Source organism: Athene noctua, chromosome 2 (assembly GCF_965140245.1).
Source record: "Athene noctua chromosome 2, bAthNoc1.hap1.1, whole genome shotgun sequence".
Taxonomy (NCBI): Eukaryota; Metazoa; Chordata; class Aves; order Strigiformes; family Strigidae; genus Athene; species Athene noctua.
The window spans coordinates 101,475,460-101,501,517 of record NC_134038.1 but is presented as its reverse complement, the minus strand read 5'-3'; the positions used below and the strand labels follow the sequence as shown (position 1 = coordinate 101,501,517).

General features: G+C 38.6%; 1 long non-coding RNA gene across 1 annotated transcript in view; it reads right to left on the bottom strand.

Annotated features, from left to right (window-relative positions):
- The window catches only part of LOC141956990 (uncharacterized), a 123,069-nt gene that overhangs the window by 28,106 nt on the left and 68,905 nt on the right, over positions 1-26,058 (bottom strand). The window contains exon 2 of the long non-coding RNA XR_012633040.1: positions 25,791-25,945. This is a non-coding gene — a long non-coding RNA (uncharacterized LOC141956990). The remainder of the gene's footprint in view (positions 1-25,790; positions 25,946-26,058) is intronic.

The window sequence follows — 26,058 nt, the reverse complement described above, 5'->3', positions numbered from 1 at the left end:
AATCTTCACTGAAAGCATTGCAACTGCAATTAAAGCATGACTTCTTAATGTAAAATGCAACTTAAGAATTGCCAGAAAAGCCTATCAACAGTTTCCAGATCACTTTGATAAATGAACTTCAGACAAAAACTGTGGGATTTAATTCAATGCAGGAATTATTTAAATTCTCTTTTATAGACAAATCAGTCTTTTCAGAATTAACTTCCTTAGCTTAAAACACATGTAAAACAACATGCAAAATTTTTTTCTAATCTGTAGCTTTGATCAAAGATGAAGTAGTGGGGCTGCTGCTGAGGTGGTATGTCTTTAAATCTTTGGTGCTGATGTAAAAGTATGTGCTCACCAGTCTGATGTTTTTAATAATTGTCAGCACAGTGTCATTGGACTTATATACATCTTAATGAGAAATTACTAAAACAGGAACTGTGCTTCTGCTTCTTAATCTGCTGTACTCACATCAAAGCCAAACCGTATATAAACAGGAAACTGGAATCAGTCCCATAATGTATTACCCACAGGACAGAAGATTTAAAGGAGACTGGACAGACAAACCCAACTACAGCCACTTTTGCCTCTTTTATAAAATAGTCATTCCCCAGCAGATCATTATCCTTCATGAAGCCAAGAACTATAAAGTTCCCCAGGATAGCCTGATCAAGTTAAATAGCTGTATCTAAGACCAAGTCTCAGCCATACCAAACTATACCCAAGTTTTAGCCTTGTTGAAAGATTAAAGGTGAAAATGTCAAAAGAACCTGAAGTCCCATTTCTAAACCTACCCAATTCCATCGACTTTAATTTTGATACCTGTCATTCAACATCTTGTATTTGCTCTTGAAAATTTAATCTCTGTCCTTCTAGCTGTCCAGTAAAGTCATTGAAAAATTGAGTGTCTGCAAACAGCTAATTAGTGTGACCAAAAACGGAAATCTTGTAAGCACTCATTTCTCACTTTTTTTTTTTTTTTTTTAATTTGCTAATATGAATGCAGTTGCAAATTTATTTAGAAGCAAGAACACTTTAGTCGTGGTTTGAAAAAAAAAGCTTACAGGAAAATACCAGGCAAGACAGAGTATAATGCCCTCAATTTTAAACTACACGTTATTGGGCCTATTGGACTGCTAACAGAGTGTTGATGTATCTGCCATCAATATTTAATCTTCCAGAGTACCAACTGCATTTACTTGGATGCCAGCGAAGATATTGGAAGCTCATTATTATAATAAATATGGCAATTACTGGAAAGGAGAGTAAGTTCTGCAAATGCCGTGCTGGGGACTGTCAGGGGCAGAGATGCAATAGAGAACATGTGCTGAACTCCAGTCCTGAGGTCTTCCCTCCAGATCAAAAAGTCTTGATTTCTAAGGACACCAACACTCTGTTCAAAGTTTGGAGAAAAGAAGCCCCCAAAACATCACACTTTCCTTGTATAAGATAAAGTTTATGGTATAAATAAATAATAATACATAGCATTGTTAATAGGGCTCTGCAGTTACCAGCATGTGAATTTCAAAAGACTACAGAGGTGCTGTTGTGACTGAGACTAACTGAGCACCTAATCAGGTGGTAGTAACTTTCTCCAACTGACAAAGTCACATTAGAGCAAAACACCTCAAAAGAGTTTACAGGCACAAGAACTTCTCCCGAAGTATCAAACACTGAATTCTACAGATATGGTGTGCAGGTTGTCAAGAAGTCAGATTTTCTTTGCTTTACATTACAGTGAGGTTTTCAGTTGCTCTACAACTGTTTCTCCCCGTTTCAACTGATTAATCTGTAGTTTAAAAATAAGATTGAGGCAAGGTCTTTAATTTTAACTGAAAATTGAGAAGAAATACATTGGTTTGATCCTTAGCTTACAGTTCCTAGGTGTCTACATGGGAGTACCACATTGGTTTAGAATATTTTAAAGTTAGGATTATTTTTCCACTCTTCATTTACTACACTGTACTTTAACCTATTTATAAATGTAGTATTTTACCAGCAACTTTACAAATTGGTCAAGTTTTATTTGCTTAATGAGCTCATATATATATATATAAAATTTTAAATTACAGGCTTCATCCAGCTGTACACCTTGATTGCATGCTTAAGGATGTGTTAAAATCTGTCCTTATTCAAAGCAGTGCTTGAATTTCACAAAAGCCCAAGATTACCTTTCCTGCTTATAACACTAACATGGTCTACAAGTTAAAAATAATGCTGCCAGGGAATGAAATCTCTTTTATGCTAGTTTTAGGAAACCTAATGATCCAGGACTTTTAAGCCTACTTTCCTTTATAGCAAATGTGGAATAGATACAAATAAAAGAGCCATGATACTCAGCATAAACCTTGCACTCACAGTTCCAAGTCAGCACAACATCAACTAGTAAAGGATATTCCTTCTAACCAATAAAACATACCTTCACAATAAAATTTAATAGGAAACTGCATTATCTTCCTTACCTCTATTCCAAATTAAGTGAGGGCTACTACTTTATTTACATGCTTATGCTACTTGGTCAGACACAGAGTCCTGATCATGAAAAGCTCCAGCTGTAAGTTGTAGCACACACCACAGGCTGGAGAGAAAGAAAACTGAGGAAGGCAAGGGCTCCTCCAAGCATCTCCACCTGCCTTCAACTATCTTTATCAGAAGGCTAATTTGTCTTTTTCTTTCTTTTCACAGTAAGACACAATGATCCAGCCTTAATTCCAGCATCCTCAGATTTCCATGAGTTGCATCGCTCAAAGATTTTAAGGTGAATCTTAATAATGGAAGATTAAATAATGCCAAAACACGTTCAGTTGCATGACAGAGAAGGGTGGGAATAAATTCTATTTTGTGTCTTTTCTTAAGCACATACAAAATGTTTCCTCGGTATTTTACTTACACATCTGTTTTAATCACACTTATTTCAAAATGTGTGTAAAAAAACGAGTAGAAATTTATTTCTTAACCTTGTCAATACAATAATAAAAGTAAAGAAATAAGCCAAGCCTGGTTCTAGAGAACAGAACGTGATGGAATGGAATATTTGATGCAAAACTTATCTGAAGGCTTAAGAATATTATATAGGTTTACTGCTTTATTTTCTCTTGCCATGACACATACACATCTGTATCCTGCATTTTCTCAGAGCGCCCACCAGTCACTTAAAAATACATAGTTACTAGGTACTTGGGCTCAGCTAAAATTACTAGATCTCCTCCAGGTACAGGACAGTATCTAAGACATATGGGTAACCATATGTTTTATCATTGACTCATATATCCTTTGGTTTTGCTCCTGTAAGATTTTAAGCTCAATGGAAAATCCTTAAGTGCTTCCACTTCACAATTTCTATAATATCGTCCAGTCACAGCAGACTAAGTATTTTACTTTACTTGCTGCCTGTTACATTTGTATCTCATTTCTTATGTCTCCTAATAATAACTAACTCATCATGATGGAAAAGCCAAAAGCAATTTAACTGACCAAAATCACTTACCCAGTTAACAAGTTATCTGTGTGTAAAAGAGCTCTTCTTCAGCCCTAGAAATTAGAACTTTTCTAGTGAATCCCTTCCTACTTCACAAATCTGGAAGAGGAGGTAGCTATTTAAACCATGGTCTTCTAGGACCACAGCAGGATGTGCTTTCCACTGTTAATAAAGACATGTCAATAATGCTCTATGAGTGGCAAGTGTATTCAAATAGTGTTCTTTGAAGGAAAAAAGAGGAGCTTTTTTTTTCCAGCTGCTCTTGCTCTTGTTTTGTTGGTTATTACTATTATTCAATAACAATGCATTTGCACTGGTATTGATCAAAATATCCCAATTCTCAGATCTTAACATACATTATAATTTGATTTGTAAAGGGCTATCAGCATGACATATACTACACTAGGCAAGATCCCTTTTTTTCAGTATATCAAATATTATAAATCAACAACAGTTAGGAAACTCCCCTCAGGGTTTAAGGTATTTTGCTGTCAAGATCCAGCTCTCAGAAGCATAATCAGCCTTTGGTAAGAACCAGTGTCATCTGCTTCATTTTCTGTTCTAATGCCTGTTTTGTATCCCCACATAATTATAGAAGTCTTTGGGTATCATTTAAAGGAACACAGAAGGGGACAGAAATACCCTCTGTAAGAAATTAATTCCAGGTTGAAGTAGCAGTATTTTGTACTGATGTAAAAGTGCCACTAAATACTGAAGAATACATTATCACCATGTCAATTTTGGTAAGAATACAAAATATGTCTGTAGTATGTATAGCAGTATGCTGTTCCATAATAAATATAATGTGCATGCTAGGTATGTATAATTAATGAAAACAGACTGTGCACTGTGAATAATACAGTTACCAAGACACAATAAGCACAGAACAATTTTCCAGGAAAATTTTGTAACAGTATCTTTTGGAAGCAAGCAAATTCATTTTTTGATTTAAGCCTCAGTCAGTACATTTACAGCAGTAATTCACCTGCATAAGTCTCAGTTTTATGACTTTCCACTTACCAATACAGCTCTAAAAGAACAGACTGAGCTCTTCTTCTGGTTGACACATGGGGAACAAATTTATTCATTAGAATATGAATCATAAAAAAAGACAGGTTGATGTGCTAATGGCAGGCTGAGCATCAAAGGATAGAGTTAAAGGTCTTCCCTTATTTGTATACAAGTCAATATGGAATAGTGCCATAGGCTTTGTCTAGGCTAAGATTTAAAAGTAAACTGTTAACATGTCTTAGCTAACACATATGCTAAAAGTCTTTTATGGCTGTACGTGTATACTTCGACGCATCTTAAGCTGATCAAAATGTAGCATGGTGGGAAATGAATCTTAATCAAGGTAAGGAGATGGACACTAGGGTGTTGCAAACCAGAATTCCAAAATGCATTAGTCAGAACTTGATAGCTGAAGGTTTTTTTCTGTGTCTCAAGTCATCAGCTAGAAATAGCTATGAGGAGAAAGTTAAATTAAGTACTGTTTATGCAAGTGAACAGCTAGAATCCCCAGTTTCATTTACATCAAGTTAAATCCATAAGGCATCGGCCATGCCATGTTAACTTAAGCTACAATGCTTTATCACTAAAGTAATCCTATCCAGAAAGAATAGGAAATAAAACCAACTTCAATCCTATATCTGAAGTTAAAGTATACTAAGTCAAGAAAACCAACAAAACTCTTTCCATGATTTGAGAGCTCTTTTAACAAGTTAGCATGAAGTATTAAGTACGAAGCAACTCCACTGGCCCAGACTTTGAAAGCCAAAGGAATCATTTAAAAATACTAAAGCATCACATATTAACCATATTTCACTTTCCTGTATTAAAATCACAACAATGAGCTTTTTTGGGTAACAATGACCTGTGCTTTATGATTTTCCTGTCAAGTAATGTTACAAGGATGGGTACTATTTGCATGACAGTTAAGCATTAATGAGCAAAATAATGTAGGAGAGACATCAGAGCAGAGTTAAATCTGGGTAGGATACACAACTAAGATAAAATGATTTGACAGATAATGACTTTATGTTCATTACCATTGTTTTCCGTTGAGAATTAGTTATCCAACCAACCAAAAAGAATTATTTTCTGTTACACACACATATGTATATGTATGCATCTCAAAACAATGGCTTTAAAATCAAGAAAAATGTTACCAGCAGCCACACCAACACATCTTTAAAATTGTGGCTGAATTTTCACCTCTTACTGATGCAGCTGTGTTATTTACCTGTATCCTGCAAATCTATTAAATAAGCTATCAGTTGCATTTCTAGTATATACCCTTGGAGTGAGATGTTAGTTTACAGTGACTCAGGCAGTAGTGGGACAACTAAAAAGTGGAGGATTCTATCAAGAAAAGAGCCTTTATGGTGGCATGTGAGTTACAAAGAAATGCTAATGTGTTCTTCAGTGCTGACACAGCAAACAAACAAGCACAAATAATTCTTCATGTCTGAAGGTGAAAAAGGAATGCAATGCCATTCTCTGGGTGGGAAGGCACATTTATTATTTCAATATAGAATTTATGCTGGTTGATAGATGTAGACCAAGAGGAGAAAAACCAATAGAGTCTTGCATGTATTCAGTTTGAGCAATGTGGATTTCACTCAAAACAAGGACAGAAAAGTGAGAAAACCTGGATTTTTATTTTCAGTATTTTAACAGTAACAGGTTATTATGAGTTTTACTCACTGAAGTTAACCAATTAACTAGAGGATGTCATCAACCAGAATCAGGATGGGATACATGGTAAGGCAACCTCCCTTCTGTAAATAACTTTTACTCATTCATCTTTTATTCATTCATTTTATAACATGACCTAGTCAGTACAATTTAACTAGCAGGATGCATTAAGGAAAAGAAAAATACATTACATTTCCCAGCCATTGTCCATAACTTTACCTTTTCCCTATAAAGAATGAGGTAATGAAAACTCAGTAAGGTTTATGAGACCCTTGCAAATTCAGAACAGCAAAAATCTGCCTTTCTTATTGGCTTATACATAGCGTAATTTTTTTGCTAAGGTTCTGGTCAACAAATATTATGTTTGTTCCAGGGGAACACCAATGCAGCTTGTCTCGAGAGCTACTGCTGTGTTCCTCAGAAGACTCAGAACATGGGTAGAAAAATGTCAAGGGGGAAACCTTGCCTAAACCTAGGCCAGATAGTAAAACTCCCCAGGGGAAAATCGTATTTATTAAGTCACTCCTCTTGTTCAGTAAAGGTTAGCAAGCATTTCAGCGATTTTCCTCTTGGGTCAAATAAAGCTGAAAGTGAGTGGGTATGATACCACCTGACAGGCCTTGATTTTTAGCTGGAAGCTACAGCACTTTTTTGGACTTCTAGGTTCTGGATCTTGGTTTACAATAACAAAACAACATCTCCATGTTTATTTTGTCAAACAAGCTAAGAACAGTTATTTTATTTCCGGAGTATAACACAAGGTTTTTTGCTCAATGTCCTATCACTGTGTGTGAGTCTAGAGCAGGCTGGCAATAACAGCTGTTTAATCACAATGGCTGCAACTGTTGGATACTGCAGAAAATTGCTTCTGATCAAGCTTTAAAAGAACCAAAACCTCTACTTATTTTCTTTCAGCCCTGTGAAAGTGCATTCCTGTGAGAGGCTCATTGTGTTCCTCTTAAGGAAAATAAATCCACTGTATTTACTGAGATGCATTCCGTAGATGATTTACCATCTTATTAAGATGATTCTACCTCATATTGTTCTGGCACACAGGCTCTCACAAACATCATTTTCAATACTCTGCTTTTCAGATCTCATCACAATCCTAAACTAGGTCACCTGGAATGACAGTATGGTACATAAACAAATAGATCAGATCCAACTTCTCCCATTCTTAAGTACCTGATATTTAGAGGTATTGTCCCTGCAAAGGGAAGTAGTTCAGGAGCAAACAACAAATGTTTTAGATGAACCTTTTTCTGACAGCTGGTTCCCCAAATCAAGCTCAGGTAGATAACGAGTGACAGTGACTGCCAGTCGAGGGCTGTTCAATCGGTTTTGCAACACCAAACTTCTCATTTCTAGCAGACTGGGGGCACAGATTTGCACCTCAGGGGGTTGAGGGGGCTGAGGCTGAAATGGCTCTGGCATGTAAGCCATCTCTGCACCCTGAGACAGAGAAGCTCCAGGTCAGGGCTGAGGTCATTTCTGTTGGGGCGGCAGGCAGCAAAGATCTATTCTTAGCATGTTAGCTGACATTTGGTAAAACCATAGCAAATACAAGGGAGTTTGTGAATACTTTGCTAAGAGGCCAAGAGCCACGTCACCCTGATAACTCATATTACAGCTACAGCTTACCTCATGTTAGTTACTGCATGTTAGCTAAGATGTAGTAAAAAATACATTCATTGTCCAGTGGAGGCAAGACAGCTGAAAATTAATGATAAGGCGAACTCACTATGACATTGGCCATATTTAATTAATTTTAGGAATAAACAGATGAACCAGACTAACATTTCAAGGGACATCAAGCTAATGTTAATGTTGATCAATCCATAAAAATGCAACCTCTTAACAGTTGGCATCCTAGAAAAAAATATGGGATTTTATATTGCTTTGATATTTTGCTTTCTAAAACACACCCAAAAAATTACTTAAAATGGACAGCTGTTATCCCCAAAGGTATTTAATTTAGCTATCTCACTCTTGCTACTCAGGCAAACCCTGAGGGAGGGGAAGAGGGACAGGGGAAAAAAAAAAAAAGAAAGAAAAAAAAAAAAGATAAAGGAAAAAACAACTAGAAACAAAGTAAGCAATACAATATTGAACCTCCACAATCCAGGACTAGAGCATAAAATTGCCGAATATGAAATTAAATTAGTGCCAGACACTGTTGGAATCATCAACACCACTTAAATTCTAAGTTCAGGTTCTAATACATGGTCTTTAAATGAAAAAATAACTGATTTGAATTCCCTGGTCTCCACCTGTTGTAAATAGTTGCAAAACACAAACCATTTTCTTTACACCTATAGCTTCTGCTGAGTTCAGTAGTTCAAAAAGTCTCATTATTGCAGCAGATAAGACAGAATTATGACTCTGTGCTTGACATAGTGGAGTGCCTCATTACACACTGTCACAGACATCACAGGATGCACCAGAGATTTCTTTGTCAAGGAGAAATAATGAGCTGTCCTGGGTCCACAGTGTCTTTTATAGCTTCCCAGATGTTTGCATTTATTTATTTATTTATTGCACTTAAAACGTCCCCCAAACCTGTATCAACTAAGTAATGAAAAATAAACCTTTATCAGCATAAACCCGATAAAGATCAAAATGCCAAGACTGCTGACAGGGCATGGTAATGGAAATAATCTGTTTATTCAGCATTCTGTTTTGATAATATGGGATGCACTCAGATTCCTTCCACAATTCCCTCCTCATTAACATCCTGTCCAGTTTGCCACAGGCCATGACGTAGCCTCCAATAATAGTTTTGGCATATGTTTCCTAAGGAAAGGCCCGGCCACCCTTCTGTTGAGCGGATGTCGATTGTGTTAATGCTGAAGATGCTTATGCACCGCCTCCTGCTGGGTCTGAGCCTCAGTGTTCACGTGACCTGTCACTATCACTTAATACCAACCACCACACATCATACACAGATACTAAGATCTCGTCTACAAATGGGAAATGCATGTATGTGCATGTCTATGCATATACACATGCACACACACCAGGCATGCACTTGAAGCACAGGGTAGAAATGCACTGTATATTATGGTGAAAAAAAAATATCACTATTATCCCCTGAAATCTTAAAAGAAAAGAAAAAATACCTTAGGGAAAAGGCAAGTTCTTTCAGTCCCATCATCACAGAGCCTCATGTACAGTGGCCAGTGTTACACTTGCTTAAGGCTTCTTCTCTGCCCCGCCCCCCCTTTTTTTTCCCCCCAAGAGACATGCAGAAGTAGCACGGCTGTCATTTTAATGCAAAACCGTAACAAAGTCTTCAGCAGTGAGAAGACAAAATGAGTTCCCAAATGCATGAGATGCACTGGTTGGAGTGCTGATCCTCGATAAACAGGATAACCAGAGATAAACAGCCAAACCTTCCTTTTTGGCCACTTCTACATCAGTAAATTAAACAGTACCAAGAAGCAATCCCACACAGCAGACTTTAATTGTCTCTGCAGTTGAGTTATTAGACAAATCCTTGGCACAGCTTTGGCACAGGCTTGCCAAAACTCTCCCTGGCACCACAGGGGAAAAACACAGCTCAGGGTTAAATCCTATATGGTAGCTGGACGTGACCCTTCTTTTGGAGAGTAAGAATTATATGATATGGTCATGGGCTGTCCGTACCCTCAGTGCCAGGGGATACTCCCATGCACATTTAACTTCTTAATACAAACCCAGCCTTTCTGTCCATTGTCAAAGCAAACCTCTGGTTTAATACAGGTACCAGATCTCTCTCAAATATGGAATAAGATAACAGTACCATTATTTCTGACTAAAATTTCACAACTTTCCCTGCCAGGTGAAACAAACTATGTCTTAGCTCCATCACACAGCCCTGCAAGGAACATCCAACTAGACGGTATGTAGAAAAGCAAGAATTTGCCATATCCAGTGCATTCCTTACCCAACATTCTCAAAAGATGAAGCATTAACAGCAAAACCAACCCTGAAAACAACATGTAAAGGAATACAAAGACATCAAATGCACAATATTAAGCCTATAGCCTTCTCATTTAAAAATAATTATGGGTAGATAAGCATATACAGATACATGCAACTTAAACACCTCAGCATTCACAACATTGTAGAAACTTCTGAGTTATTGTTCATGCCTATGTAGTGACAGATAATGGGATGTCTGTGGGGCCTAAAATCTCACTGAAGGGAAAGAAGATTGATTTTTAAGGTCCTAAAGCAGCATCTAGAGGATGGAGTTCCCATCTGCTTTCATGCTGGGACTGGGATTTCTGGAACCTGTTCACCCACAGTACGTACTTCCCCTGATGACACCCAGTTGAGGAGAAGCCAGAGTTTTACTGTGTTTACTATGTCTGCTGAACCAGAAGATGCAGCAAAGCAGAGGTAGAAAGTACAGAAAGTCAACAAAGAGCAGCCTAGACTTTATTTTCTAGAGGTAAGCAAAAGGAATGAAAAACGGACAGTTGAAGTGTGCTTCAGGATTTCATATTTTTCCGAGCAGAAAAACAGTACAATTTCTCACAGAAATACAACTCTTAACTACTCCATGGCTGTGTGCCTTCAAATCCATAACTTTGAATTCTCATCTCCAATAAATACATGATTATCTGTTTCCACAGGTCAAAAAAGGAGGTGACTTGACTGTCTCCTTCTGAAATTCTTCCTAAAGAGTTGCATATCTTCACATTCTCTTATTAAAGCAATTAAACAACTCAATAGCGCAACATATACCAGTAAAGGTGCCAATATTGATATTGCTTCCCAATCTACAATCTTAAACTGTGTCTACAATGATTTAGTGCAGCATCAATACTAAACACAGTCAAAGTACATCCCTCTGATATTCCTTTCTTTGCTCATCATCCTTTTCTCACCTTGCCCTTCAACATGACAGGTGAACTTGCATCACCAAACTTATTTTGACAGAGACATGTCAAGGGCTATAATCTGGCACAAAACCTTCTCAGAAAAAGAAGCAGGATGGGCATTTCTTCCTAGTACTATCCATTTTAAGATTGCAGGGTGCTAGGGCTACTGATTGTGATTTGTTTTTCCTAAAGCCACATTTCATATATTCCCATGTTTGGCAACACCCTTGTGATCTGCTGACCTTTCTTAAAATGGCCATAGATTACCCCCAAAGTGAAGACCTTCTTAATGAAAATGGTTGTTCCCTCATATTTATAATTTAGAAAGGAAATAAGAGAACACAGGCAGGAAGGAAAGCATGGGAAGATACAGAAGCAAAAATGAGAAAACTGTAAGTAGAGAGTCTATGTATAAATTCTAGACCAGAGCAAAAATTCCTTATTTCAAAATATGCCACTCACAAAACTACATGTATTTTAAAGGGCAATATTCACCTGCTCTTTGCAATACTGGACTGTAAGGAATTATAAATGGGAAATATGTTTTAGATACAATACAATATATGCTGAGAAGTCAACAAGGTAAAGTATTACAATGAGTTAGCTGCAAAGCATGCTAAAGATCTGACCTCCTTCCCCCTTTATGCATGCTGCAGCATCTCTAAGATGGTACAGAAAACTCAAGGCATAAAGCCAGGCATGAGAAATGTCACTCACCAGTGTCTGTTTTGGTTACATTTCCCATCACCAAGCAGACAGGAAACATTCTCAGGCTCACAAAGAGGCAAACAGAAGCCAGAGCTAAAAGTAGACTCTTTTATTTCTTTTTCTCCCCTGCACTGAAAGAACAGAAGCTATATGGGGATCAGGTTATTATTTGGTTCCTTACCGCCTTCAGGTGGTTCCAAATTTAGAAAGATTGTCAGCAGATGTACCCATCTACTCTACTTCTTCTTCATATGGCATGCTACAACATTATTACATCTATGCCCATTAGCACACTCCAGACAAAGGTATGTTGGCATTTCAGTATCCAACCTTTTTTTTCTCCCTCTTCAGAAACTTACAGGTCAACCGCCAAGTTAAAAATAAATAAATAAATCACTCTGGACTTCATTACCACAATCTTTTTTTTTTTTTTTTTAAGGAATGATCCAAAGGAGGTTTAGATTTATTTTTTTTTTTTTTAAGCTGCTGCACCTGGAACACAGCAGTTGTGACATGGATATCTCCCCAAGAGCTCTGCCGTCTCCCACATCACCCGTCTCTGCTGTAACCACCGCAGTAGCATGCCTGTCTTTTCTTGTCCCCAGGGTCATCAAAGGCATTTCCAATTCCATGGGTCTTAACATCCCACTAATCTTAAAGAAATTTTCAAAGGAAGCAGTCACTAAAATGAACAACTGTTCCAGGTTTTGAAGTTTAATTACATCTAGCCCAGTATCTTCTTTTTCACACTTCAGACTGTAGGTGGAATTACTGCTCAGGGAGCAGGCTGTCACTAGCAGTGAACTGCTTACCTGAACAAATAGGCACATGCAATAAACATGCTGAATTTAATATATAATAATGATTAGCACTCTCCCATTTTGCTTTTTATTTGTGGACAGCTAGACAACAGAGAAAGAGATGTTTGCAAAGAAAGTTTTCATATCAGATACATGCACAGAAAACCACCACAGACCTCTTCAAATATTTTATATATATATATATATGTGATATTCAAAATATCTGAAAGACACAAAATAGTTCATGATGCAAGCCTGATCTCCTGTAGCACTTATTCGCAATTCATATCCACTTGACAACATGAAAAAATTATGTAGAAAACTATGCATGCAATATTTCAAACTCATGAACTTGTTGGCTTACTTATGTCTTCATAACCTTGCATGTTGATTTGAAACTACTGTCATTTGCAAGATCAGTAAAATAAATGTAAAAACAACACTGCAAAATACATCCAGAACTTCAGGACACCCCAATATAAGCATTCTTCTGTTCACTCACAGAAATACAGAGATTCGTCATCAATAACTGCTATGACTGAAACTAGCTGAAGTTTAAAAAAAAAAAAAAAAAGAATCCCATGTGTATATTTGAATTATTTGATGTTTTATTAATAAAAACAATGAAAATTTTTTTCTACCTTCTATTTTTTTCTAGCTGTGCCTCAGAGCAAACACTTCAGAATATTTTTTTCCTTCTACCATAACAACAAAATTCTTTTCTTTCTGCAAAAAGAAAGAAAAGTAGTAAAGATTACATCAGATGTTGTTCATTACACAATATATCAGAACTATACTACAGTGAAGTGAAGATGAAAGCTCGATTTGGGAATGCAGCAAAAGAACCTTTCAGCTGTGAATATTGAGGCAGCTATCTCTTGAATTATTACGCTTCTGTTATTGTTGCACTTGCTTGTGAACTATCCAGAATTTGCTGCTGAACATAAACTAGAGAAGACTTCAGAAATATTACAATACTGTTTTTAACTACATGAAAAACAACTTAAATACAAAAAATCATGTCAATATTTCCAAGATCGACTGGCTGTTCTTATCCATTCAAATCAACTTTGAAACATTTTCCAGGATCTATTATCCAGTCCCCAATGTTGAAGCATCCTTAAAAATCACTCAGTGCAATTGAAGAAGGTCCACATTTTCCAGCAGAAGTGTCCTTAATCTAATAAGGGCTCTGAATTGATTCAGAAGGCATTATCCCAGTCAACATGCACACTATAGTAACACAGGCTTAGTTCATGGTAGCATTATGTGAAATTAGACCAGGGCCCAGGAATGCACATATGCGCTCAGGTTTCCACAAATGTGTGAATGCATTCAGATACCTGTTTTCTAAAATCCTCTTAGAGGACTTCAACAATTCATTTAAAAGGCTTGTTGAGATTTTCTGGTTTTCAATACATTCAGTCTCCCTAGTGATTATAATCGGCCCCCAAACCTACAGCAATACGTGTAGCATTCTTATATTACACTCTCCAACTGCAATATATACATTCTTATATTACACTCTCCAACATTCTTATGTTGGAACATAAGAACAGAGAACATACATTCTTATATTACACTCTCCAACAAGCTTTTCATCCTAACAAGAAGTGAAAAGAACAGGTACCTAGATTTTGTGCCTGTGTTGGAAATTTTCAAGATAATGTCCAAACGTATTTTAATGCTAACACAATATTAATAGATATCTAGATATCTGCATGTTAATATTGTGACTACGGTTTATAGGAATATGCTTCTAATATTCTATTTTAAACTCATGAAAGTACATTCTTATTGCTATATTCCTTGTCTATCTTTGTACAGCATTTCCTTTCTAAATGGTTATTGTCATTAAAATTAAATTATCCTGCAACATGTCTGCCTTTTAAGGACAACCATTTATTTGTTCACACACTTCTATATCATGCACTCCTTAAAGTAAGACTGGAAAAGAAAAGGTAGTACATTTCAATTTTATCGTGTCATTATTTATTAATTAATAAAATGCTCCCTCTGGATGCAAATACAACTTTATGCACTCATTTTTCACTCTAAATCAGAAGCACTACTACAGTATAAACTGAACAGTTCTACACAAAGATAAAGACAAGCTCCGTTTTGTGCCACAATATGAAACACGATTATTAACATCTTCATCACCATGTTCAGTGAACGCTAGCAGTCTTAGATCTTTGGCGCACAGCAGCATCCCAGATCTCTTGTTGAAGTTGCTCTGGTCCTACACTTTTAAATTAATGGACTGCAGAACAGATAATTGGGTGCAGAAGGTGACTGCAGAACGAATAGTGGGTGCAGGAGGTGACTGTACTGACAAGCAGAAGGAGCTGCCATCCTGTTGCACTTCTGGACCCATGAGGTCCTGCAATACAACTAGAGGTATCAGAGATACTATTCTATTCTGTTCCTAAAGCATCCATTTGCTACAGTACCAAGACTGAGAACACCACAGATATTGCAGAGTCATCTCTGGATGTGGCCTCTCAAAGGCCATCCTGCCCACCCCACTACTCCAGTGACCAGCAACTCAATGATCTTGAGCTGGCCCTTGGATAGCCCTAGGTCTTCCCCCCAGAAAAATCTGTTGAGGGCACATTGTCTACCCTGCCTTCCTTCCTGCTGCAACACAGCTTCTATGCCAGGGAATTAGGTTTGCTGCTTGAATTTCCTGAGCCCTTCACAAGGGGTGGGGAAGCTGTCCAGGAACAGCTGGCTCTTGGACCTCTCAGAGGAAAGGAGCTAGAGGTGGGGAAGCAAAGACCTCACCGATCAGTCATTTCCTCTGGCTGACAATATACAATATTCCCATAAATCCATCTTCTGCAGGACAAGACAATCACCTGAAGAGCTAAAATCTATATGCGACACTCAGGTCACAAGCAAGGCTGAGGTATCTCGGTAATATCAGAGGCACATTTACCCACAGAGAGGAAGTGATCAGAAAGAGGATGGTAAGTAACAACAATTTGCTTATATAACAACAGGGGACAAAAAGCTGTATGTCTTGAGCAAAATAACATCTTTCTTCTTCCAAGAAATTGAACTATAATCCTCAGCTGACAAAATAAGAACTCAGCTGACAAAATAACAAAATAAAAAAGTATTATTTTAGCATGAGGAATAATCATACTGCCAGCATTGCCGCTCTGCTGCATCTGCCTTGTTTTCCGATTGCTCCAGTCAGCTGTTCAGAGATGCTCAGGTGGACCATGTTCGAGCAGGGACAGGACTGGAAAGGTTCCTGTGGCAAAACCTGTGTGAAGTACAGGTCTGTGTTCATTGCCTCCTGCAACAGAATTAATTATTGAGCTGCTCATGGCCTTTGAACCTCAAGGGTTATGATCTGAACAGGAATACACCCTGTCACTGAAGTTCACTGAAGTGCAGATGCTGAAACTATAAGGCTAATTCTCTTTCTTAAAGGGAATCAAAACACCCTGATGGCACCTGGTGAACATTAAAGTGAGCTTTGGTTTCAAAGTCAGAAGCCCTTGGGAAAAACAGAGGTCACATTTGTCAGGTCACTCTTTGCTCTCCAAACATTGCTTTCCTCCCTTCTTTCTTTATGTTTTCATTAACACTATCAAGCCTGACAAATATTTTTCTTATTTTTTTCCCTTTTCTCTCCCTCTCTCCACACCCCCCTTCAGTTCTCCCACCATCTGTACCAGCCTGTTCTACCCTCACTATGCCTGATTAGGAGAGCAAGCTCATTTGTATGTTAAAGTAGCGAAACAGAGCTGGTAAAGCCAGGTGAGCTGTGACCCTTCCATGACCATCACATGGTTATTCTGTGCTTCAGCCTTCAAGTCAGCATCCATGCAATGTTATCCAAGCGCATGGAAAGCAGCTCCTACACCTTAAAGCAGGGCCACCACTACCCATGTGGCTCATGAGTGTGCAACAAGCAGGGACCAGCTTCTATAAAAAAGGCAAAAAAAATGTAACACTGAAGCAGCTGGTCTAGGAGTTTGTTTTCAAGAGGCTGTTGGCAGAAAAGAAAAACAAAGGGGTGGAGTGGGAGAAGAGAAGACTTCTCCCAACAGGAAGATTCTTCTCAACTCTTCAGTGGTGGTGAGTTCACATCCTAAAGCAGACAGACTCAGATCCCTTTCACATAAGTCACACCAGCTGCACCAGCAAAAAGTTATGTAACATAGCTGAAGATGATCTCATTATCTAGGTAAACTACAGCTTACAGCAATATTCACTTATACGCTTGCTAACTCATTACCTTTAATCACCAAACAAAACAATGTTTCAAAGCTGGAAATATCTTGTAGGAGTCAGAATTGCTCTACTGTATCCAAGAACTGTGCACAGCAGAACTAAAGCCGCCTCCCTTGCTGCGACTAGGCACCTATGTCTATTATTATCTGTAGGTGAAACAGAGCTGCATGAACACTGTTGGCATGGCAATATAAAGGGAATTTGTTCCCAACTAGGCCCTTACCCTGTGATTTTTATATGTCTGTGAATACACTGAATCAGGAAGGCTTCAATATTTTAACAGATGAAAAAGTGGGGTTTTTTTTCTTAGAAAGGATTTCTATAATGATTAACCACTCTTAAATAAAACTTTCTTTCTCTTGCTTACTTGTAAAGATAAAATAATTGGATAAATCATTTTGTTTAAAAATTATCTGAATTTCTTCATACACTTGTTCATAAGCAAGGTTTGGACTTTGACTGGAAGGGTGGTACACATGAGTCCTGTCTCTGAGGCACCGAGGGGGCAGAGCGCTGCAGGCAGACTGAAAGATACCCTCCATTTCTGGAGATACTGAACTTTTGAAACCCCATCCCCAAATGGTGGAGATGACTCGCTGCCAACTGTCTAAGAGCATGACCAGGACTGGAAGCACCTACCATCTCAGCACTCCTTGGATCTCCTCCTCTGCCCACTGGCATATGTCTCAAGCATAACTTGTTCCAATATGCTATAATCATTTATCAAAATAAAGGCTATATACAAAAATATCCTATTTGAAATGCCAGAAGCTGACACCAAATTGTACAGGTTGTTCACATTTAAATCAGAGCCACTCTACTGAATTCCCAGGGGCAAATGAAGCCAGTGATGCCTTTCCACACTCACCCAGTTACAGAGGGACAGAGTTTGCCTCACATTCCATAACAGAGGTGGTCCAAGGACAGGACTTGGAAAAAGCCTACAGCTATACTTGGGGAAGCACAGAGTATTTTCACTTCATATATTTAATTTCTTTACAGCTGGGTGTCGGTATACAACAAATTGTGAGACACCAAAATTAAGAGGGTTGGGTAGGGTGAGTATGCATTTATCCTGGGTCCATCTCTGAAGGAAAGCAAACAAGGTGCAGTATTGGTGCTTAAAAGAAACCCAACACTAAACGGACATAAAAGCAGTACCTTTGTAAGAACTTTTCCCCACAGCACAGCATCTGTCTGTACTTCAAGAACTCTCCAATCCTTGGGTCACCACTGATCTAGCCAGCTTCTCTTCTGGCTGGATATGGCCCTTTCTCCCTCTGCAATGCTTGTAACTGATTGAAAATTTTAAGAGCATGGCACTAGGCAGGGGTTTTTGCATGGAGATCCACAATTTTTTTCAAAATAATTCTCCTCACTTTTCTCTCTGCTCTACCTCAGAGCATCTGTGAGAGGAAAAGATTGGTACCAGCGGTCTGAATGTTGAAGCTGTATGTTTTGCATTAAAGACTACGATTAATTTCAGGAGGTAGACCTGCTGTACACAGATCATGCATCGGGCAACGTGACAATCATCTGATGTCACCATGAGCTCACACACCTGCTCCAACGGCGTGAAGAGCTGAGGGTTTTCCCTGATTGATGTGTGTTTCATGAAGTTGTGTGGGTGAAGGATGTGGGCTGGCCCTGGTAGCACACCGACCTGAACTTCCCCCTGACATTGCACAAGACGACAGACTGAGACTCATACCTGCCCACCCACACAGACAAACCAGCAGATATTAAAACACATGACCTTAAAAACCAGGGCACAAGCAAAGAGAGGGAAACATCTCTCCCTTATTCTTTTTCTTCCCCTTCTCAGCAGCACTGCAAATAAGGCATACGTGAAAATACCAACATAAAAGCAGAGGGCTGGCTTCACCTCTAGTGGAGCCCTGCTGACTCAAATCAAGATAGACAAACAGATTAGGTCAGCCTTCTGCCATCACCATGTTTGCTAACATGCTCCTATTACCACCCTCCTAGAAATACCTTCATATATTTCTAACTCTTCACTTGTCTATTTAATTCCAAAAAGAAAAGAGGGGGGGAAATAAAAAAAATTGCATTTCTGTCTGTATGAAAAGTCCAAGTTTGGCTCAAGAAAGTTTCTGGAAAGTACAGAAGGACCAACTTCTTAACTCTACAAAAATAACGACTTCTACCACATATGCTCATGTTCACCTATCTCCTGAGAGGAAATTCACTGCTCAGAAACCTGATATTCCGCATGCTCTAATTAAGGAAAAAGGAAATAGCTTTCACAGTCTCTTGTGCAAGGGCCAATGAACATAAGTCAAACACTCACCTAAAACCATGAAAACACTTTGAAAAGAAGTAAAACAAACATTCTGCTAATTTCCCAGGTGTATATCCAGTAATGTTTCTGATATCAAGGGCAGTGGGTAGCAAAGGCGAAAAGAATTTAGTGATGTGGGAGAGATATGTACCTTTATAATCCATCCTCAATGCATTTTACGCATTTGTGATGGAGGGGAGCTGCTTTAGCAGGGCTACTAGGGTGGCACAAAATGGAGGCAGTGTTACATCTCAAAAAGCTACTTTCTGAGAAGCGTTATGGTTCTCTGGTCACACTTATTTCTGTGGCACCTACTAAATGCTTACTTAAAGTTAGCAAAAGTCAAGAGATACACCACCCAGTAAGTCTTTATACACCTCCTGAAGTTTCAGGAAGAAAGTATTCCTCCTGCAAGCGTTTAGGAAACTCCAAGGCTTTTTTCACATTCAAAACACTTTCTGTCCATGTTGTAACGTGTTATTCCACCTGCTTCCAACCAGTTTGGTGATGGTGATTTTTCATCACACTTGTACCAAGGAAGGGGAAAAGAAAAAGTGCTAGCCAAAAATAACATTTACATACACGTTTCCAGTTCCATTCAGCATCACCGTTATCTGCCTGAGTCTGGCCCCTTTGAGCTCAGCACCAGCACTGAAAGAAGGCAGGTGAGCCCAGCAACCAGTTCTAAGATTAGAGATTGCAATCAAGGGTTTTTCACTAAGCAAGCCAGCTACCAGGTTTTTTCCAAATCTAGAGACTGCTAAGAGCAGGCTTAAGTTTTTCAATGTAAATGCACTTTATTTTATTTGAGCCAGCAAAACTGAAAAGGAGATGCTTGATGGGAAAGGGATTGCTAGTCTAGAGATAAGACCTGAACACTGCCACTCCTGATGCAGAGATGACCCCACATTCTTATGCACCTTCTGCATAAGAGTCAGCTACAACAGTAATCAAGATGCAATGGTAAGAACAAGAATGTAAGTCATGTTATCTATTTTCTTCTACCAATGTCAGTTAAGCACATTGCTCTTTAGATGTGGATGCTATATGAGATCTAGAGTCTTCCATCTTGTTTTGCAAAATACTAAACAACTTCAAAAAAAGAAAGCAAATGCTGGTTTTCTTTTCAAGTGTGTTTTATCTGCTGATCATTTACTGGCAAAGTACTAAACAATACTGCTGAAACATATTGATCTGAAAAGATTTTACTGTTATGGACTATGTTACATACCAGGACAAAACAAAGAACTCTACAGGTTGCCTCCAAGCAATACCTTCAGAGAAATTATATTTTTGCACCTTTGTGCATCTTACACTGTTCACAGAAAAACAGTAATTATGTCTGATGTAAAAATTATGGTGAGAATAATTATTAACAGTGATGAAACTCCATTTTTATATAGCACCTTTTTATCCCTAGAACTCAAGGCACCTTGCTTATTGTCCCAATTTCACAAATACAAGACCTCCTCAGGAACTTTGAGATGCAGTTACTTTCTTAAGGCCAGATAACATGCCATCGACAGACCCAGAGACACAGCTCAGGCTCTGAAGTCCTACCAGATGGTAAGCAACAAAACTAGATACCCTGGTTTTCTCCGTTTTAATTTATACCTGTGCCTTCACATGTTTTGATCTGCTTCATATCCTGAAACACAACTGGTTTTCCTCTGGAACTGCTCTGCTTCCTGCAAGACTGAGCGACTATATGTACAAAACCACTCACAACCTCAATTTGTGCCAGAAAGATGAGTCTCCCCCTTCCACCCAAGTAACATCAGAGTGCATATTTGAAAAAACAAGATGAAAAATTACTTGAAAACATGAGATACTGGCCTGTCTTTTCATGTCAGGGTAAAAATATGACCTACTATTGCAGTTTTTCCTCTTGGTCAGAGTGCATTGACCTTGCCTTGAGCATTAAAAGCCCCCAGTAATACCATGATCGCAGCCACAAAAGTAGTATTTTCTAAATCATTTGTATTTGTTGTGTACCCCTTCTCCCTCTTAGAAAGCAGCACCATTACCTCTCACCCTCCCATGATCTACTAAATGCAGCCTTAGCACCTACTATAGACAGCAAACAGGCCAAAAAAAACACATTCAAACTACATAGACTTACATATTTCAGGAAGAAACCCACAGTGATCACTCAGTGGCAGATGATATCAGTAGAAATGTCATAGCCACCTTTCTCCCCCCACCTCTGTTTCATCTTGAGTACCTGGCACTTGCAGAACTTCCTTTAACAAAGCAGAGATTTCCCTACCAGCCACAGCTGTCAAAAACTCAAGCCAACCAGTCCGAGACAGCTGGATGGATTATAAGAAGGTTGTAACTAACTCAAGCATCTTCAGCCACCAGCTACACATCTATTGACTCCAGAGGTACTTCTGCAAATGGAAAAGTTGTACCTCCCTGTACCAGTCTGGTCACCTGCAATCTGGCTGAAGCAAGCAAGAAGCAGCTATGCTACCCTCACAAAAAAAAAAAAAAAAGGTCTATAATTTGCAGCATGAGCTCCGTAACATGGTCTTTGCATTACATTACATATCATAATATCTTTTTCTTGTCCTTACAAAGTCTCCCATGCCAGATAAAAACTCCCAAATTTTGAGGCCCCAATAGCTTGGCACTATCCAGTGTAGGATGATCAAGTGGATATAGTAACCACTCCCCATCAGCATGCCTAGCCGTGCACAATCTCTTCCTAAGCCAGGCTTTTTCCTTTACATGAAAAAATGTCATCAAGCTGGAGAGGTGTAAACACTGTGGTGTTTCAACTTGTGGCTAATAGCAGAAAGGTTTTCTGTAGTTGGGAATTCAAGGCAAAGGGTCTGGGAAGTATGAAATCTTTTAAAGCTCCTTTGCCTATAGTTTGCTGAACTTCTATTTCTGAGATGAAATGTAAAGGCGGTTTCCTCATCTACTCTATTAAAAAAAAAAAAAAAAAAATCAATCAACTCAAGTTCCTGAGTAATTCCAATGTCTAGTAGTTTAGAAGCACTCATTTAAAGTTTCATTGTGCATTTTCTGACAATTAAAAAAAGAAATCAGTTGTAAGCTTATTCAGACTCAGAAGTAAGTAATGAATCTGCAATTACTGGTGGCAAGACAATAAATACCATGTAACTTTGTCTTGCTAAGCAAAAGCCAAACTGAATGGATGAAATAATTATCTTAAATCAAGCACATAGTCATATTCCAGCTCATCTTCCTGTTCATGTCTCCACACACTCTCAACACAGAAGAAATCTCATCTCTGAAGTAAACAAACACATAAAGACACCAGCTAAATTAGAAACCCCATGGAGCTGACAGGTTATGATCTCATCACCTTTTTTTTTTTTTTTAAAGAAGCATTTCCTTTCCAAACTGAGTTGAATTCACCTGAAAAATTTAAGCAAAGAGTATGCTGAACTCATAGAATGAAAGTTTCTCAGTCATGACTGTGCTACTCTTTTGGTCTGTTTTTAATTTTACTTAAAGCAATTTATTAATTTGATTTAAAGCAAACACATAAAACTGTTAAGAGTGGATGCAACAGTGCTAAATGGGATACTTTTCAAAAACAGCAAATGTAAATGCATTTTAAGGGAAAAAACTCTTGTTTGGCTAAAAGCAACATACGAAGAGTTAAATTTACAACCATAAACTTTTTTTTTTTTTTTCCAAAGGCAAAACCTTGTAATTTACCCTCAGGCAAATCATCAACCTCCACATTGCTCAGTCTTCTGTCCTTGAGACATTTATGGCGAAAATAAGCCCTGTGAGGCCTCACAATGCAGAAACGCCCAAATGCAGGTGTGTCTATGGATATTTGTCTATTTTCTGTCAACATTTCCACCCTGTAGCTGCTTATCTAGACCACCCTCTCCTTTCCACATTAATCTCTGTTTATTCTTCCGTTCAGCAGAAAGAGAGGGACGAACACTCACACACTTGTGTTTACTGTCTTCTGGACCACTCCTAGTAGCTGTGCTTTGACTCAACAGATTTCAGGAAAGTCAGCACTGAGAAGAAATGTGCAACTTCCCAGCCACACTGCTCTGGAAGGAAATGAGCTGTGTTCTGTAGAGAAAAGGAAATTGCTTTGTAAGTCTAGACCGAACCCCTCCTTTTGCATCCCTCCTCCTGTTTCCCCCTTGAATATGTTTAAGACAAAACAAAAGAAAGGGGGAGAATGGAAAGGAATCATTGGGCAGTTTCCATCTCTGTGTGTAATAAAAGCACAACTGGATGTAGATTTAAACACTAATGAAACATCAGCTAGAGGAAAGGGAGGAGAGACGCAGAACTACAGAAGCACCTAAGAGACAAGGATGTTGGCAGCATTTGGTGTATCAAAACGGGAATCAGGAATGCGGTGAAAGGCAACACACACTGCAGGCAGCCACTCTGATCCTCCTATCAGGTTGGATTTGTCTTTAAAATGCAGTGAGCAATGCAGCTGTGGATCTAGTTGCCTAGAATTGTGCCAGTGAAAGGGAAAATCCTGCACGATGTTTAGTAAACCTGGTCTGTTTTAGGATTACCCCCAAACTGAAGACACAGTAAGAGAAGCAGTTGTGAAATAAGACTGGAACAGCAGACAAACTTGAAACAGTCAAACTCAGGTGAATTTTTAAAGAAATCCATAGAGACTCTAATGAACTAAGATGCAGGAGAGACAGGTCAGATAGATTGACCAACATGGCCTGAATTTGGCCAGCAATAAAAATAACAGAATTTAAAAAAAAAAAAAAAAAAAAAAAAAATGGGGGGAGAATACATATATAAGAAAGAAAATCAGGAGATCCCCAGGTAGCTTGGTACTACTTGATTCAACTGAGGACCAGATAACACAAGAGCAAGTTAAGAGACTTTTCTAATTCAAAGAGCAAAAGAAGGACCAAAGGAATGGATGGATGGATGGATGGATGGATGGATGGATGGATGGATGGATGGATGGATAAAGAAGTTTCTGGGTATAGAGAAAGAATGACCAGTGCGGGGGGGATCAGACTATAAATTTTAAAACACTGAAGATTATGTCAGAGGAACTTGTAAATCAAATTGGCAGGAGAAGCACCAAGGGAAGCATTCCTAAGTGGGCAAGAGCAAGAAAATACACTTGTGTGAGGGCATTCAAACTAAACTGCACTATACGCACAGGCACCAAGTCTCACTAACTTGCTTTATTTCCTGCATAAATGAAAGGGCATATTTTGTTTGAGTGAGTTTGGTTTTGATAAGCGGCAACAAAAGGGGAAACAGTGTGAAACCATTCATCATAAACTGATTCTTTGTGCCCACCTTGGGGATTTTGCACAATCTGAGTACTCTTTATTCCTGCTGCAGAAAGAGTCATTGCAGTTTATATGACCTTTTCCCCCATCCATATAGGAAAAGGAAAGCAGAGTTACATCAAGAGAGTCACAGGGCTACAAGATCACAACTTTCTATTTCTCATGGGCAGAGCTCAGGCAGTGCCCTCTTCACAGAGATGCAAAACCAATACACACAGCAGTGCTCTCAGCACCTTCTGTCCCACTCCCTAAGAAAAAAAAACAAAAAGGAAATACTTTGAACCACCCTTTAGCCCTTGCTGGCACAAGTCTCCATATGGAGCAGGAGAGAGGAAAGGGAAGGAGTGATCGGACAAGGTATCAGTCAAGAGATCGCAGGGAGGAGCGCTGCAAACGCCTGTTAAAGTCACACCGCTCATATCCTGAGGTTATACTGGACTACTGTGCACCAGATCTTAAGGTTAGGTTTATTAGTTGTCAGACCAAAAAAAACCTCCAAAAACGAAGAGGGTTTAGTTTGGTTTAGTTTTTGACCAATTGCAGGAAAGAAGTTTTATTCCTTAAGCAAAATTCTCAGGAGTGGGAATGAATGTGAGGATTGTGTGTCTGAATCATCCTGTTAATTCCCTAAATCCCACAGCATGTGGGGTTCGGATAATGTTTTCGGCTAGGAAACTTTTTTTAAAAATAATTTATTTTTAAAAAAGAAAAGAAGTGGTTTAGAGCTCCTCCCTTTCTAAATCACAGTTGGACCCAGAAAGACCAGTTTTGTTTTTAAACAAAGTTAGCAAATTGCCCTTAAGCTGGTCAATTCCAGTAATCAGCATCAGAGTAATGACAGTCACTCAGTCGCTTTCCCCTTTGCCAGACCAAAAATAACCATTCAGCTAAATTCTTCCCCAAATTGTTTTTTTCAGCTAAAGTGAGTACAGTTAGGTTGCAGGCACATCTTTCTTACAGTTGAAGAATACACACCTCTATACATAACATTGTTTCAACATCCCTCTCTCCATATATTCAGAAATACCACTAGATATATTATAGATCCTATAATCTGAAGGGAAGATACCTTCAAAATAACAAAAAGCATCTCCTCCCTTCCTTGTTAGGTGCAGGAGCACGAGAATGAATTTTATCAGATGCTGCCTGTCAGTTACAGCCTTTGTGTTGTTTACAGCATGCTTGTAACGCACTACAGGAAAAATCCTGATTTCTCTAGCAATCATGGAAACTTCTACTGATTACAGGGACTAAGAGATCAATATCAAAGAAACTTTCTTATTTATTTGAGCCAGATACAAAGTTTCATTCACCTAAAAAGCATAAAATCATCAAAATCATAATATATTTTCCAGATGTTAAGCCAAAACACTCCTAGTTAACCAGTTTGGAAACACATTATAGTGTACTTACAGCACAGAGAACCTGAAGTGCAGAGGTAGTACAAAGCTTGTTCTGCGCAGTCCTTCCAAGGCACCCATCACCAGGACACTGAGAACGTTGCTGAGAGCAAGGACTATACTGCAACATTTGCCTTGACAGCTGGTGAAGTGATCCGTCTGCATCTCCTAGCAGGATAAAGACATTACCTTTAAGAAATGTGACCAATAATGATTAAGGACCACTAAAAATATGTATTTCACATGACTATAGCCACTCATGTCTCATTCCAGTCCTTCTA